General features: G+C 36.0%; 1 long non-coding RNA gene across 1 annotated transcript; it reads right to left on the minus strand.

The window, feature by feature from the left end:
- Nucleotides 1–7,288: 7,288 nt before the first annotated feature.
- On the minus strand, nucleotides 7,289–10,715 carry LOC110878313. The gene is made up of 3 exons (XR_002557828.2): nucleotides 9,909–10,715; nucleotides 8,677–8,719; nucleotides 7,289–7,622 (listed from the first exon to the last, which is right to left on the minus strand). It is a non-coding gene; the product is annotated as an uncharacterized LOC110878313 (long non-coding RNA).
- Nucleotides 10,716–15,639: the final 4,924 nt, after the last annotated feature.

Raw genomic sequence — 15,639 nt, forward strand, 5'->3', positions numbered from 1 at the left:
ATTAAACACCTAAATAGATATACATGAATATATATATATATATATATATATATATATATATATATGAGGTAGGTATTATCTAAGGAAGATTTTATCTAAGGAAAGTTTTATCTAGGGAAGGTTTTATCTAGGGAAGGTTCAACCAATGAAGATAACACCTAGGGAAATTCTATATAGGGGTAAGACTTATCCCTTGACTATAAATAGGAAGCCTAGGAATTCATTTCCTTTGCTCATTTCTTTTCTTCTTCTCTCTATATGTTGGTGTTCTAACTAATAATCACCGATGCGATATTCTGTCCGATCGATTCAGGAACCAACTAACGGATGCTAAAGTGATGTACTTTGTGAGTTCGTTAAACGGATGCCAAAGTGCTGTCTAAACAAGACTATACTTTGTGAATTTCGTTAAGGTTCGGATCTCGTGACCATCGTTAGGTTTGATGTGGTTTTTACACTAATACGTATTCCACTCTGTTAAACTAAATGTTTAACTACTCGAAACTCTACCTCGTACACTTACAATCAAAATAGATGCTTAATCATCAGAAGGTTCAAAACAATAAAGTATATGCTTAGTTATCAGAAGGCATAGAATCAAGAAGCTTGTTAAATCACGACTGCGTGCTTATAAAGTGAGTCATTCTCTTTTTATCAAAAGTATTTTACAATACCTCAAATTATTTTCAAAGTTATCATTACAGGGATTGAGTCGTGGTTATCTTGAATCACTGGCTAGTGGGGTATTGTGCACATTACTAATTTCTCACGGTTAGGCTAATAAATCCTAACAGTGATAATCATCACTACTTGGGTGAAAGGACCCAATAGTGGTATGACCATCGTCACCAGGAGGTGACACGGCGCCAGATAAAAATAAGATATAAGCCATTGTAATCGCTCTTATGCTGTAATTTAAAACTATGTGTCATTTTTGTACAAACTGAATGAACTCACCAGTATTTCCTGCTGACAAAACTTTTTTAAAACGCGTTTCAGGTAATTACAGTAGATCGGAATAAGAGTTGGATACGCACCAACAAGGCTTCTAGAAGTGGCTCATTTTATCAATTAAATTAAATTAAGAAAAGTTGTTTTATGTATTCGGATTTATCCTATATTAAAGCTACCTTTCAAAACATGGGTTTATCCCATCTATTTAATAAATAAAATCCGGTGTTTTCTAAACTCTGATATTTTTCCTAACTCACGGTCCTGATGAAATTTCTGCTGCAATGTTTTCAAAATAACCACTGGTACCACTTGGCTGCTCGCGGCTCCCGATTCCGTCCAGGGTGGGGCCAGGGGTCGTGACAATTGGCTTAGAATAAGATTTGTCCCTTGGTGTAACCCTCTGATGCTGTGTATAGTATGGCACATAGGGACGATGTGTGCAATTCCTTGCAATCTGCCCGGGTATGCCACAGTTGTAGCACGTTTGCTTCTTTACGTAAGGAGCATATCCTGATCCATTCCATCCAACCGATGCTAAGTATGAGTTATACGATTTGTTGGATGATTTGTTTGCAGCCTGTTCAATCTTTCTCCCCTGTTTCATCTGTTTGTGTTTACAACAGTTAGCACATTTACTGGATTTAGTATTTTCATTTCTAACTGTTGGCTTTGGAGGCACATATTTGTTTGACGGGCCTCTTAAAGCTGGCTCAGAAGCAGCCTTTCTCACATAAAGAGGAGCATCAGCAGACAAATTTGATGTTTTCGGACAAATATCGTCAGTCTTTTGACAAACGACATCATCCCCCTGAACACAATCCTCAATTATTTCCTCATCTGCACATGAGGTAGAAGCATCAGTAACGTTCACTTTTTCACAAACGGTGTTAGGCGATGCCGTAGTAGTGCTTGTAGTTTCGAGTGACACTGTTGATTAAGTAGTTTCAGAATCATCAGTATTTAATGCCTGAGCAGAGGCTTCTGTTGTTGACTCACCACTAGATTCAACGAAAGCTTCTGAAGTGGATTCTGATTCTACTTGTATTTGTTCTGATTCAACTTTTTCAGGTGATTCGTTACTAGACTTGGCATAATCAACTAACTCTGACTTTTCACAGTTAGCTGTGTCTGTGGAGTCACATGAGGAATCAGATGGAGCAGTTGACTCAGTTTGTTGGCGAGACCACTTAACAAACTCATCAACATACCAAACTCGAAGTTGAGAGATTTTGTTTCAGACTCTTTCTCTTGTTGTTGTACTTCAGGTGAATTTTGAGAAAGACTTGACTCAGTATTATCTAAAACTTGAAAATGTTTGTCAATATTAGCATTATTCTCATAAATTTAGAGTCTCGGTCTGGTCTGAAACAACAGTTGGTTTAGTGAATGTTTTCTTGAAGGCCTGTTTTTCTAAAGTGATTTATGTTTTATCATGCCTTGTGTTCTTTACTTTCCTAGATTCAACAGGCTCTACCTTCCTATCCTTGGGCTTCCCATACTCCATTTCAGGCAGATTATTTATCTCCTCTTCAGTCATGGGAAGTGAGGTGTAATTGTGATTGTATGGTGGAGGTATGCATACAAATCCCAATCCCTTATTCCTGACTTCCTTTTTGCTATATTTTAACTGTTGATTAATCATCTTTTCGACTTTTTCACTTGAAACATCAAACTTTTTAAAATTGAATTCTGTATTTTCAAAAGTTGATTTTAAGTCATTTAATTCAACAGTTTTTTTTTTCAGATTGCTCTTTGAAGTGGAGATATCGACAGTTCGCTTCGCTTAGATCGCTATGCAACTTCCGAATATCGCGCTTTTGCGCCTCCACCATATCCTTATACCCATTCAGTTTCTTTTTGACTTCATAACTACTGGATCTGGTATATTGAAGTTGCATAGTGAGCGACTCAGCCTGTTCTTTAAACCCCTTTACCTTCTCCCTACACTTTGAAGTACAACAAACATCATCTACACATACCTCAGCCTCAGAAGGAGTGTAGTCGTTCATTTGAGTACCTGAACAACAACATGATTCTGAATTTTGTGATGAATCAGCAGAAGTGGATGAGCAAACTGCAGCAGGCAATGGAGCAATATGAGTAGAATTGGGTGAGCAAACTGCATCAGATGTGTTGCCTTGAGTAGACTGCTTCTCAGCATTGTCATATGATTTGATGAGTGAGATCAGCTCATCCGGCTTCATTCTGTAACAGTAGCAGTCGGTTGTCATAATTATCTGATTAACATTTCTAAACCAACTGCAGTTTGCCTGATCTGGAATCCTTTTTATAGCATCCAGAAGCTTTCTGTTGCTCGTGTGATTAGACACCACTATCTCTACCTTCTCTATTTCAGAGAGCAGTTCAGCAAACCGGCCTGTAAGTGCTTCTATAGATTCACCATATGAGTATCTGAATCCTTGGAGTTCCTGCTCAAGCACCTCTCTCTTAGAAAACATTTTTAAGATTTGATCCCCCAAATATGTGATCCCCCGAAGGTGTGATCCCCCAAAAATGTGCGCCTTTAACTGTTTCCACAACACAAGCCCAAAGCGAGAACCCGTGTACTTGCTAACTCAAACCCTTTGAAAAATGCACGAACCAGTTTCCCTGTACCGCACCTCCAAACCTGTCAAAACTTATCACCAAACGAAGACAAAACCCCTTTTTTATATATATATTTTCAAAATATAATAATGAAGTAATGATTTCTTGATGACTGTAATTATTATAATTATAAATTGAAAAACAAAAACTTTAAATAAATTCAGAATTCAAACACGTCTTCTGTATCCTTTTCTTCGATCAGACAACCTCTCGAAACCCTAATTCAAGAATATCAAACAGCCGTCGTCTTCTTCGTTCGATATAATCCCAGTGATATCAATCAGACAACAACCGGAGATGAAGGTGGTGGTCGCCGTAGATGAATGGATGGCGACGAAGATGGTGAACGAGATTTAATGGTGAAAACAGGGTTGCCGGAGAAGAAGATGTCGGAGAAGGAGAGTGATGTCTGCCGGAGATAGTGGAAGAGATGATGATGGCAGTGGCTAGAATGACGATGAACGACGGTTGTGATGGTGATGATACACTTCAGTGAACGATGGAATGTGCAGTTATGTGATGTTTGTGAAACACGGTGGTTACGGTGGATGAGCGGTGGTTAACGGTGATGGCGAAGATGAGGATCGACGGCGCGGTGTGCGGAGAGGAGTGGATGTCGTGAACGGTAATGACGACAATGGTGATGACAGAACGTGTAGTGTGAAGGATCGCCGGAGGTGGTTGGTAGAGGTGACGAAGATGGTTGTGTGGTTACAGGTAGCCGGAGAAGTTGCAGGTAGGAGATGGAGATGGTTTAACGATGATGATTCACGATGATGGATGGTGGTGACCGGAGTTCAACGATAACGATGGTGGATATGACGTTGACTCTATCGGTGAAAATGGACAAGGATGATGAAACTGTTGATGAACAATGAACGGTCGGAGACGATGACGATGAACTATGATGACCGAAGAAGATATGATGTAATGATACTTGAAAACAAGCAACTCGGAATCGCTACTCGGAAATGGACTCTGATGAGGATACGTCCTTGGTCGGACCGAATCATCGTCAAGCATAGAACCGAGCTATAATACATCAAGGTCGGATCGCATCTTGCACCACAAACGGAACGGACAAATGCACTGGTACGCCATAACTAACTGGGCCCCACGGGCATAACCGTCATGACAGTGACTGGTCCGACCCTAACTAACTCGCCACGTCAGCATACCCAAAGACTATAAATACCATATTTAGACTTCCAAAACTGGTAACCGCCACTTTCTCTCTCTAAACTCTCCTCTCTCTCTCTCTCCCTGACCTACTTTCTCCCCACAAATACTTATTCTCACGCCCGAGCTTGGTCACAGAGAGGCCCCCCTCCCTGTGATGAGGCTAACGGGGTGTTTGTTTCCTTGTGATCTTGCAGGTTCTTGCTAGGTCGTCTGAAGCTATAACTCTAACCAGGTCAGACTGACTGGTTTTTGAGTCTTCAGTGGCGCCATCCCCTCGAATTCACTCAATTCGCTTTTTGTTAACTCTGTTTGTTCCAAGACATGGAATCCACAACAGCCGCTCCAACAAACACTTTCCCGTCGTTCAACGACATATGGGAAGGAAATGTTGCTCCCACAACTGCCTCAACAGTAGTTGCCGCCGTAGTGGCTTCTATGGGAACAACATCAGCACCTCCAGCTGCAAGTTCTGTAATCGCGAGCTCTGTCACCACGCTCTCGGTTACTGCTCCAGTCGCTACACCACTGCCTACCTTTGACAATGCTTTCCTATTGCGGAACGCTAACTTGTTACGACAGTTACAACAGCAGCAACAGCGAGAAGAAATGTTGCAGAGTCTCCGCACGAACTTGTTCAGCAGTGTCTATCCAGGGAATAATCCCGTTTCTGTCGGCGCTCTCACCTCTGGATCTATGGTAAGTTCTACAATCTCTACTCCCATAACATGTGTTGCACAATTCTCCTCGTTTACGAACGCTCCGATAAATAACGATCTTAACGACCTGTTTCGCCAGGGATCTATGGGCTTAAACCCTCAGGATCAGGAGTTGATCATGCCATATCATCCCACGTCTATGACTTCTCAGTCAAAGTTCACGATGCGGATTGTTAATGCCCCACTCCCGGCTAAGTTGAAGATGCCCCCCACATTGAAATTTTATGATGGTACGTCCGATCCGGACGATCACATGTTCGCATTTGCCGGAGCAGCTAAGGTCGAGCAATGGCCCATGCCGGCCTGGTGTCACATGTTCGCTCAGACTCTCACCGGATGTCACAACCCCCGACCCAGCTTCAGTGGTATCGGTGTTTTATCACTTTGGCAGCGGAAAATTTCATCAGCACCGTAGTTAGGAAATATTTTATCAGAGTTAAACACTAAAAATATTTAAAATGAAGAAATGGGATAAAACCCAAGTTTCTCTGGTAACATGTTTATAAGTGGGACAAAACCCGAATTTTCATTTCGATGTATCTATAGGGAATGACCCCAACTATTGAAAAAAATTCTCATTTTTAATTAGGTAACTTTTATTGCCACTTTTCTAAGCCTTCAGTGCTCTCTAGCTGGCTTTTATTGGCTTCACACTAATTTACCTGAAACACGTGTTTAAAACATTTTATCAGCAGGAAATACTGGTGAGTGAATCCCAGTTTAATCAAGTTTTAAATAAAAACCCAGTGTACAGTATTGAGGGCGATCTCGCAATTACATTTGTTTCCAAGTTATAACAATTAACATCCATGGTACTGTCATACTCAACTTGTGGTAATGTTACTCCTTGACCAGGTGGTAACAAATTTTGTATACAAAACCCCAACATACCCGTGATAATTGTATTCTTACAAATACTCAATAACTGCTATTCGCATGGAAAAATATTTAAGGTTTTGTAAAAACATTTAACAAAAAAGAGGATTACTCACATTGCTATTATAGGGCTTTCCTTTGTGACTTCCTGGTTATAATCTAGTTAAATAAACAATGCACACGTGTTAGTATAATAACCCATTTTAACATTAGTAATACCCTCCCCGAGACGGCATTCCAACGACTACGTCGGGCAGAACCACGACAGCCGTTACGGAACCCTAGATCAATCGGGCAGAGTATTTAATACGTATCCAGGGGTTATGATACTTACAACGAGGGAGAGCTTCGCTAATTAGGGGGTATAATGTCCGATATTATTATTATCCTTTAGAATTTCGAGAGGGAAAAAGAATTGTGAACGAATTGGACTGAAGGCCGATCCCATCTATTTATAGGGCCTGATCTTGACTTTCTCGCGGCCCACTACTAGAAAATTGAGTTTTTGCCACCGCATTTTCGGTCACAAAACGGTAGCAATTGCTCTATTGCCACCATTTTGCAACCGAAATTGTGGTGACAAAAACACCCGTGTCAATTGCCCAATTGTCACCAAATAGTGACCACTGTTATATTTTGCTACCACATTTTTGCCACCAAAAAGACGGTCAAAGTTATTTGTGACCGCTCATTGTTCGCTACGAGGTTGCCACGGGTCCTGTTTGCATCCGAGTTGTGACGATTTTTTGCCACCATTTTGGTATCATTTAGCCATCAAGATTGCCACCGTTTAGCCACCACTTTCATTTGTAACTATTTCTTTTGTCACCATTTTGGTACTATTTAGCTACCGATTTTCATTGAATTTGTCACCATACTGTTTTTTTTTTTTTTTTTTTTTTGTCAAAATTACAATTCAATAAAATTACAAAACTATATAAAACAATCCAACAAAATTACAAAATCCCAATATTATATAAAACATATGTATTTCAGTTTTTCCTGTTTCAAAATATAAACATTCTAATAAAAATACAAACTAAATCATTATATACCAAAATTATCCTAATATTGAAACATTCAAAACTTAGTTTACAGCCTATCTTCGAAGCATAGCTGTTATCATAGCTTCAATTTGTGACATCCTATTGACTATTGAGCATAACATCTTTATCCACCTTATCCTTTTCTTTTTAGCCAACAACCTCACAATAATTCCATTTAAGCTTTCTTTTTCTTCATCTTTTTCCTTAACAAGCTCCTTGATAACCAAGTTCAACTTTCAATCTACAAAACAACCAATGAATAGAATCAAGAAATCAGAATTAAAAAAAAAAACTGATAACGGGTGAAGTTGGTTGCAGAGTAACAAAATCCAATCGTGAGTTGATTGGTTCGGGTACTTGGACTTTTGAAACAAATATCATAAACCAAACACAATAACATTGGAAAACAATAGAAGTGCACACAAGCGGACAAGCAATCAAGTATTGGTGAGAAATTAGGGCGCCTATGACCTTTGTTGACTTATAATCTACTCAAAGCTTGAGTTGGAAAAAACCATAATACCTCCATCTGCCTTTTGTTTACAAGAATCATAACAAACACAAATGGTAAGAAAGTTTAAAATCTCACTATGAACTACTGTTGTATGTGATTCCACTTATATTAAATAGTAAACAAAAATATTTTTATAGTTGAAAATTTTATAAGTCTAAAAAGGAATAAACATACCTCAGAGTGTTTTATGACATTGTCTATCTCGTACACTCTTCCTTTCTTACCCCCAGTAGCTCGTGACCATAAGTCTTCATCAAATTTGGGTCGGTATGGCGGGGCGTGGCTAGCCCGCGTTGGTTGGCCACGTGTTATAATTTTTTTTCAATTATTATAAAAATACATACAAAATTAGAATCCTAGTCACCCGCGTGGGGGGTTTTATAGTAGTTGGGGTATGGGTTTGGCTTGGCCAAACGGTTGTTTTTTAAATTTAATTCCTAGTCACCCATAGCCTAGCCAACCCAGCCAATGAGAGTCGGCCTCGAAAGACCGCTAGGCCCGCCCAACGCCCGGGCTGAAACCCCCACCCAAGGGGCCACGCCGAAACCCAAGCCCACCCGGGGTGGTGACTTGGGCGTTTGTACCCAACCCACGCCCCAACCCCCACCCCATACCCCATAGTCTAATAATGTTGTATTTAATTTACTAATTTAAAATGCAATATTTAAGCTCAAAACCAAGAAGAACAAGCATAGAAATCCGCCAATAAACCCAGAAAAGAATACTTCAACTTAAGATATAAACTCAAACAAAATGAATGCAACTAAAAAACGAAACTGACCCTTGGAGAAGACAAGGGATTGACCAGTGTATTGCTCCAAAACCTAAGTACAGAAATTAGAAATCAGAAACTTATAAACAACAATGAACAAAATAATAGATACAAACAATTACATTCTTCATTTACAAATCCTATACAATACCAGAAAATGTAACTTTTTTAAATTTTGTTGTTTAGAGTCAAAACAAATTAATAGGTGTAATTTTAGGGTTGATCAAGAGTCAGGACATGTTGGGTTCGATTGGGTTGACATGTTCACCTTTATTTATAACTTTATAATTAGTTAATATATCAAACAAGCTTGCAAAAATAATGACTAAACGGTCCAAATTTGGGTGAAAATTTCAAACTAGTTAACATTCGCATGGGTTAAACTAGGCTATGTTTTATCTTAAACGGGTCAAATTTGAACAAAACCGAGCTGCTTGGTTTCAAAATGAACCGAGTTCGAGCATTAAAAAGTCACTTGATTCGAAAAATCCGGACCGAACCAAGCCGCATGGTTTTAAACTAAGCCGAGTTTGAGCATTGCTGTGTTTGGTTCGGGTCAACGCGTGAACAACCTACTTCGTATTAGAATGATTATAGATAACTCAACAAAATATGCATCAAAACCTAGCCATACTAGTTATATATGGATATTGTAAGTGTTTCAGTTTCAACAATCAACTATATCAAGCTTATTTTTTTGTGGAAGACTTTTTACATGTAGTCTTAATTCAAAAACAAAAATAATGTTCTTCAATTGTTGGTGTACCTACTTCTGTTAATGTATTTTATCATTCTATTTTCTTGTTGGCAAAACAACAAGGTCATATACCTTGAATTAACTCAAACCATCATGCTTTGGACAACGATAAACACTAAATTAATTTTTAAATGTAATGGACTTATTTTTTTATATTAACCAAATAGATTCTATTATATATTAAAAATGAATTTATAAACTAATTTTCTACAGAGATAACCCAACAGAGATTGTAGCTTTCTCAATCATAAAAAGAAATCCCATCATTTAAATGATTTTCCTAAAGCTGCTATAGAAAAGGATGAGAACTACTTAACAATTCAAGAATTTATGGTTGGACAAATTAAATAGCCCTTTTCCACATTTGTATTTATTAAATAATGTTTTGACTGAAAGAAGATCGGAGCTATATCACAATGTTTCAATAGAAAACATGAATAGAACAAATGCAAAGCCATAGTCGAAAGTTAAGTTGATGATTTACCTGATGATCGATGCTTGTATACTAGTAGTGATTGAACTCAAAGCATCTATTCTTCAGAGGGGAGGAGGAGTCGCCAAGATGCTTCACTATGATTTGGGATTTTTTTTCTATAAAACCCTAGAATGTGGAGCGGTTAATTAGAAATTAACGCCGCACAATAAGAAATTTAAATTAAAATTTAGCGGCAGCCCGCCTAATAAAAAAGATTTAATCCGTCTAAATTTTTAGATGTTGCCACCACTATTACGGTGGCAAGTCAGACACCGCTTATAAAGTTGTGGCTTTTCTCACTAATTTGTGACCGAAAATAAAAGGTTGCAAAATTTGCCACCACTTAGCTACCGTGTCATGGTGAATGGGTTAAATTTGTATTTTGGTGGAAAAATGGTGGCTAAAATTGTTATCATTTTTTTTGGTGGCAAATTTTGGTGACAATTGCCTAGTTTTCTAGTAGTGGCCCACGTAAGACGAAGAGAAGGTTTACGCGCCCCGCGAGAGATAGTAGGGCGGTTTGAGTGTGCTGAGTCATCGACACGTGGCAGCACCGAGTGTTCTCCTGATGTTGAGTTGTCGCGGTCCGCATAAGCTGAAGGCTATGCCTTCGCGGCCCGCGAGCGACTGGAAAAACTTATTTTATTTGTTATTTAATGAAATAAAGGTTATCCGGGGCCGGTTTTCGTATACGGGGTATAATTTAAGACATATAGGGGTATTCTAATTATATTTGGGGTGTCAGAAATATTTTTGGAGGGTTGATATATCTTGGTACAACTCCTGGGTTATTTAATAAAATATATAGTGCACTCACATTAAGTATAGTAACCCAATTCCACTTTATCCATACGTCACGAGACAGAACCTCAACGAATTTAGACAGAGCCTTGACATACGTTACGGGGCCCTACATCAGTCGGACAGGGTATCAGTGATCAAGGGTTAAAATACTTAAAACAGGACACGGCTTTATTATTATTATTATGGGCGAAATAAAAATTTAGAATTATAGAAAAGTAAAAAGAGAGGGAGCGACATCAAAAAGGAAAGTGTTCTGAATAATTTTTGAACTTCCATTCTGCTTGTATTTATAGCTTGAAATTTTTACTTGAGGAATACTACAATCCTCCATAATCCTACACGTATCCTCATATTCCTTTATTGTTGTTTTGATTAAAATGAGACACGTATGTATGTATATTAAATGCAAAGTTTGATTTTTGATTTCAAAAGTGTAGACGTACACTTTCATATGTAATATGTAAGTTTATTATTATTATTATTATTATTATTATTATTATTATTATTATATTTAAACTTACGTACATTTTGTAATTATTAATATTTTATTATAATTATAATTATAATATATATAATAGTTAATTTAACTGCTTTACTTATTTGATGCGTATAACTTCTAACATATAATGTTTTATAAAATAATGAATATGCCATTAGAACGAGAATAGTCTTATCTATATTTTGAACCAAGTTTCATTCAAAACGGAGTAGGTTCAAATATAATGTATTTCTATTAAACGGTTCCTACGTTTGCCAAAATATCTTATCGGTCAATTTACCCATGACCTATGAAATAACTTTATTTTAAATTTAAAAATTTTGGGAATGTTACATTCTCCCCACTTTGTTTTAAATCTCGTCCTCGAGATTTACTGAAATATAGATGAATACTTTTAGTTACAGGTTTCCAAATATGTTAATAATTTCAAGGGGAATTAGTATTCTCATGATGGATGATATTCTAGAACCGAGTAGTACTAATAAACAAGAAATAACAGTGGCCAGGTGTTATCGCTTATTTATCATACTCGCACTATTCTAGTCCTCATTCTCACGACATACCAAAGACCGATCACACTTTATCTAAGTAATTTAGCTTATCTCAAAGCTTAGTTTCAGGAATTGATGAAATGCTACCATTATCGAAGTGACTAAGTTTCACAATTAAAAGAGATATTTGATGGACATAGAATTTGAAATGCAATGACTTATAGAAATAATAGGATGCAATTAGGGATGGAAAAAAAGCCCAAGCCCGACGGGTATACCCGAAACCCGAAACATATGGGCCGGGTATACCCGAAGCCCAATGGGTATGGGCTGGGTACGGGCTTAAAAAAAGAAAAAAATCGGGTATGGGTACGGGTATGGGATTTAGTGATACCCGCCCGATACCCAGCCCATTTACCCGAATAATACGCGAAAGTATCATATTATAGATTTTCATATATAAACTTAGTACATGTACTTATTACATTCTCTATAGTCATATGTGGATATGTATTTGGGTGGTGCTTAGTGAACAAATAACTTATTTTTGAGCATGTATATTGGATATGGAAGCTATCACCCTTTATTATGTGGATATTTATGCAATTAGGTGGTACTCATACAATTACTTAATTAAGTAATGGTTTTGATTTAGTTTGGTATATGTGGTCTGAATATGATATATAAGTTATTAATCATATTTTCATTTGTTATAGTCATTAAAATAGTAAATTATATAAACATCAAAGTAAAAATTGCACATTTGCCCCAATGGGTATTTTTATGAAATTAACGGGTATACCCGATACCCGCGGGTATACCCAATACCCGATGGGTAATTACCCGACAAATACCCGATGGGTAACGGGCCGGGTATGGGACAAAGAATTACAAACAGGTACGAGCTTGGGATTACCAATACCCGGCCCAAGCCCGGCCGATTGCCATTCCTAGATGCAATGCCATAAAAGAACTTATTTTGATTATCAATTGGGGGAGATTCTGAATCAATAATCTCAATTTGTGAATGGAAGTATGAAAAATAATTTGTCAATGATCAACCCAGAAATCAATAACGTTTATTTAAATTGCAAGGGTACACTGGACAATACAATAGAATTTAGTGTATCATGGTCTGAATACATAATTGTATCAAGACTACTTGAACGATGAATCGAACGAATGACGTATGAATAGGGTTTATTATTAGCACATGCTACAAATTTATACAGACACCGCAAGGTGTTGTAATGACTGAAAGAATTCAATAATTACGGTGACCAAACGAATTCACCATTTTTGAAATTAACCGAAAGTTTCAAGAAAGCGAATCTGGATATTTCAAAAGATAGGATGTTTCAAATAAAGAAATGAAAATTGTAGAATCAATTCAAAGATGAAAGAAATGTTGGAGGTACATTGGAATAAGAATTTAGATACCTTTATCTTAACACAAAATTGTATTAAGACTAATTTAGGATTATGAATCAATAAATAATTTCCTACCTCGGTGTGCAAATGAAATGAGTTCAAGTTTCAAAGAAATCGCCACCGCAAGGTGTCGTGTTTTAACAAATAATATATCGAAATTCAAACAATGAGATTACCTCAATATGATGATCTCAATTTATCATATAGGATTTTGAATTGAATAGATTTTGTGAACAAGCTCAAACAATTGAGCTTGATTTCAACATATTCCAACAATGGATATATGTATTGACAAGAAAGGATTTTCAATTAAAATCTGGTAAGTAACTTTGAAAAGAAAGGAGTTCTCCAAGAAATTTGTTGACTCGATTATCAAAAGTCAGCATTTAAAATCAGAGGAGGAAATTTATCAAAAATGAGTATGACGAAAATTTCTATTAAAACTCACGAGTAGATGATCTTTTTGAATTGAATTTACATGCATAACAACCAATGCACGTACAACACAGGAATTTGTCAAGAGATGAGACAAATAAGAGTTGCCTCTATAAAAGAAAAACAAAGACCTTTTATTGATGAAGTTTCGATCAGAATCAAAAGTCAACTAATAATTAAGTGTAGACAAAATATAAGGGTGCTTTATTTTAAAAGTTGTTGTTGGCTCGGGTGTTATAAATTTTCATGCGTTCTCTTTAGCTTCATCGGAGTTTCGATCCTCGTTGTCAGGTGCCTTAGATAGTTTCGGACAGTAGCGACGGAAGTGGCCTGGATTTCCACATTTGTAACATACGTTAGTTTCCCTTTTCTTTCTACATTCTTCTTCTACATGTCCAGCTTTCTTGCAGAAGTTACAGCGAAGTGTCTTCTTAAAATAACGTTCTCTTGTGTGCTTTTTGCTGTTGCTGGTAGGTTGTGCGATTTCTAGTTTTATTTCTTTGTCCTTGGAGGATTTGTTAGAGTAGAATTCCTTATAGGAGTAGCCATAGGTTGTGGTTTTTTTTCGTTTGGAAGATGGAGTTTTGATACGAATATCGTAACTTCCATTGGTACTAAGGCTAGGTATGAAATGATGGGTATGCTTACAGTGTATAGTACGATCTTCGTTTATAGGCACAGAAATCTTAATACCTTCAATGATCGAAGATATGGCATTCGATATTCCTTGAGCTATTATATTTTCTATAGTGTTTCTATCAAAAGAGTTTCCATTACTGTTTTCAATTTCTTGATCACATGCCATTTCATTTGACATCTGTATTACAACATGTTCAGATATAATTATCACAGAACTAAACAATTATACATGCATATTTTGTTTAACACCATTATGGTCATAGCTATCAGTATTATGTGATAATGATTAAGGTAACATATACCTGTTATGTCTTAACATTTTTTTTACTTTATATCTTATCAAATTATAAGGAAAATGGAATCTTATATGTTTTCTTCCTTTGATGTAATAGTTTTTATATTGCCTTAATTTACTTATATTTCCAGGGCTTATGGCTGAATAGATATATAAAGATAAAAGCTTTATATGAAATTCTGAGATTTTCCGTTTTTAACTCATTTATTTATTTATTATTTTTTTTCAAGAGGTGGTGCTAGTACAGATATTCTTAAGGTATCTTTTAAATTAAAGTTGGGTATCAAAATAAATTTTCAGTAAATATGTAAGTTTGTTTCTTCTGTTATATAAAATCCTGTCCTTTTGCAGAAGACATTTGATTCTTATGTTGTATATATATTATCAAGAAAATTTGTGTCTTATATATACATACGTATAAGTAAAAAATCCAGTTACATAATTAATTGTATTAGCTATCCTATTTATTCTCATAACTTTGTTTATTCTTTGATATTAACCGAATAAATTTTTATCAAATTTATTAAAGATAATATTTTAGAATAAAAAAAAGAGAATTCATCAAAAAGGAATAAATTTAATAGAGATATAATTTTCTAAATTCTTTTTAGAGCAATTTTAATCTTGACAGATTGACTAAATTTTGGTTATATCATATCTATAAGTCAATCCAAATTCTTAATTTATTATATCGATTTATTTAAGATTCGTAATAGACAGTACAAAGTCTGGTGTTTTTAGATTCGATTCTTAATATATTAAGAAATATTAAGAATGAAGTATTATCATAATATATATACATATGACTTAAATAGAACTTATCAAATAGTAAAAAGTGTTTCCTTTAGAAATATATGTATATATATTTTTAAACCATATTGTTATATCATACTAAATATTTGTGTACATATTTTACTTCATGGATGAAATACTATATTGATACAAGTCGTATATATACATACATTTGACTTACAAATAAGTTTTAAGTTATTTCTGTTGACATATAGGTATTATGTATTTAAAATTACAGTATCAAGTTGTTGTATGTATTCTGGTTTCATAAATACTGTTTTATAAAATAATTTGCATTTTCTGTGGTATACGTATATGTGTTTTAGAATCGTCGAACTGTGTTTATTCTTAAAT

This window comes from Helianthus annuus, chromosome 9, assembly GCF_002127325.2.
Source record: "Helianthus annuus cultivar XRQ/B chromosome 9, HanXRQr2.0-SUNRISE, whole genome shotgun sequence".
Taxonomy (NCBI): domain Eukaryota; kingdom Viridiplantae; phylum Streptophyta; class Magnoliopsida; order Asterales; family Asteraceae; genus Helianthus; species Helianthus annuus.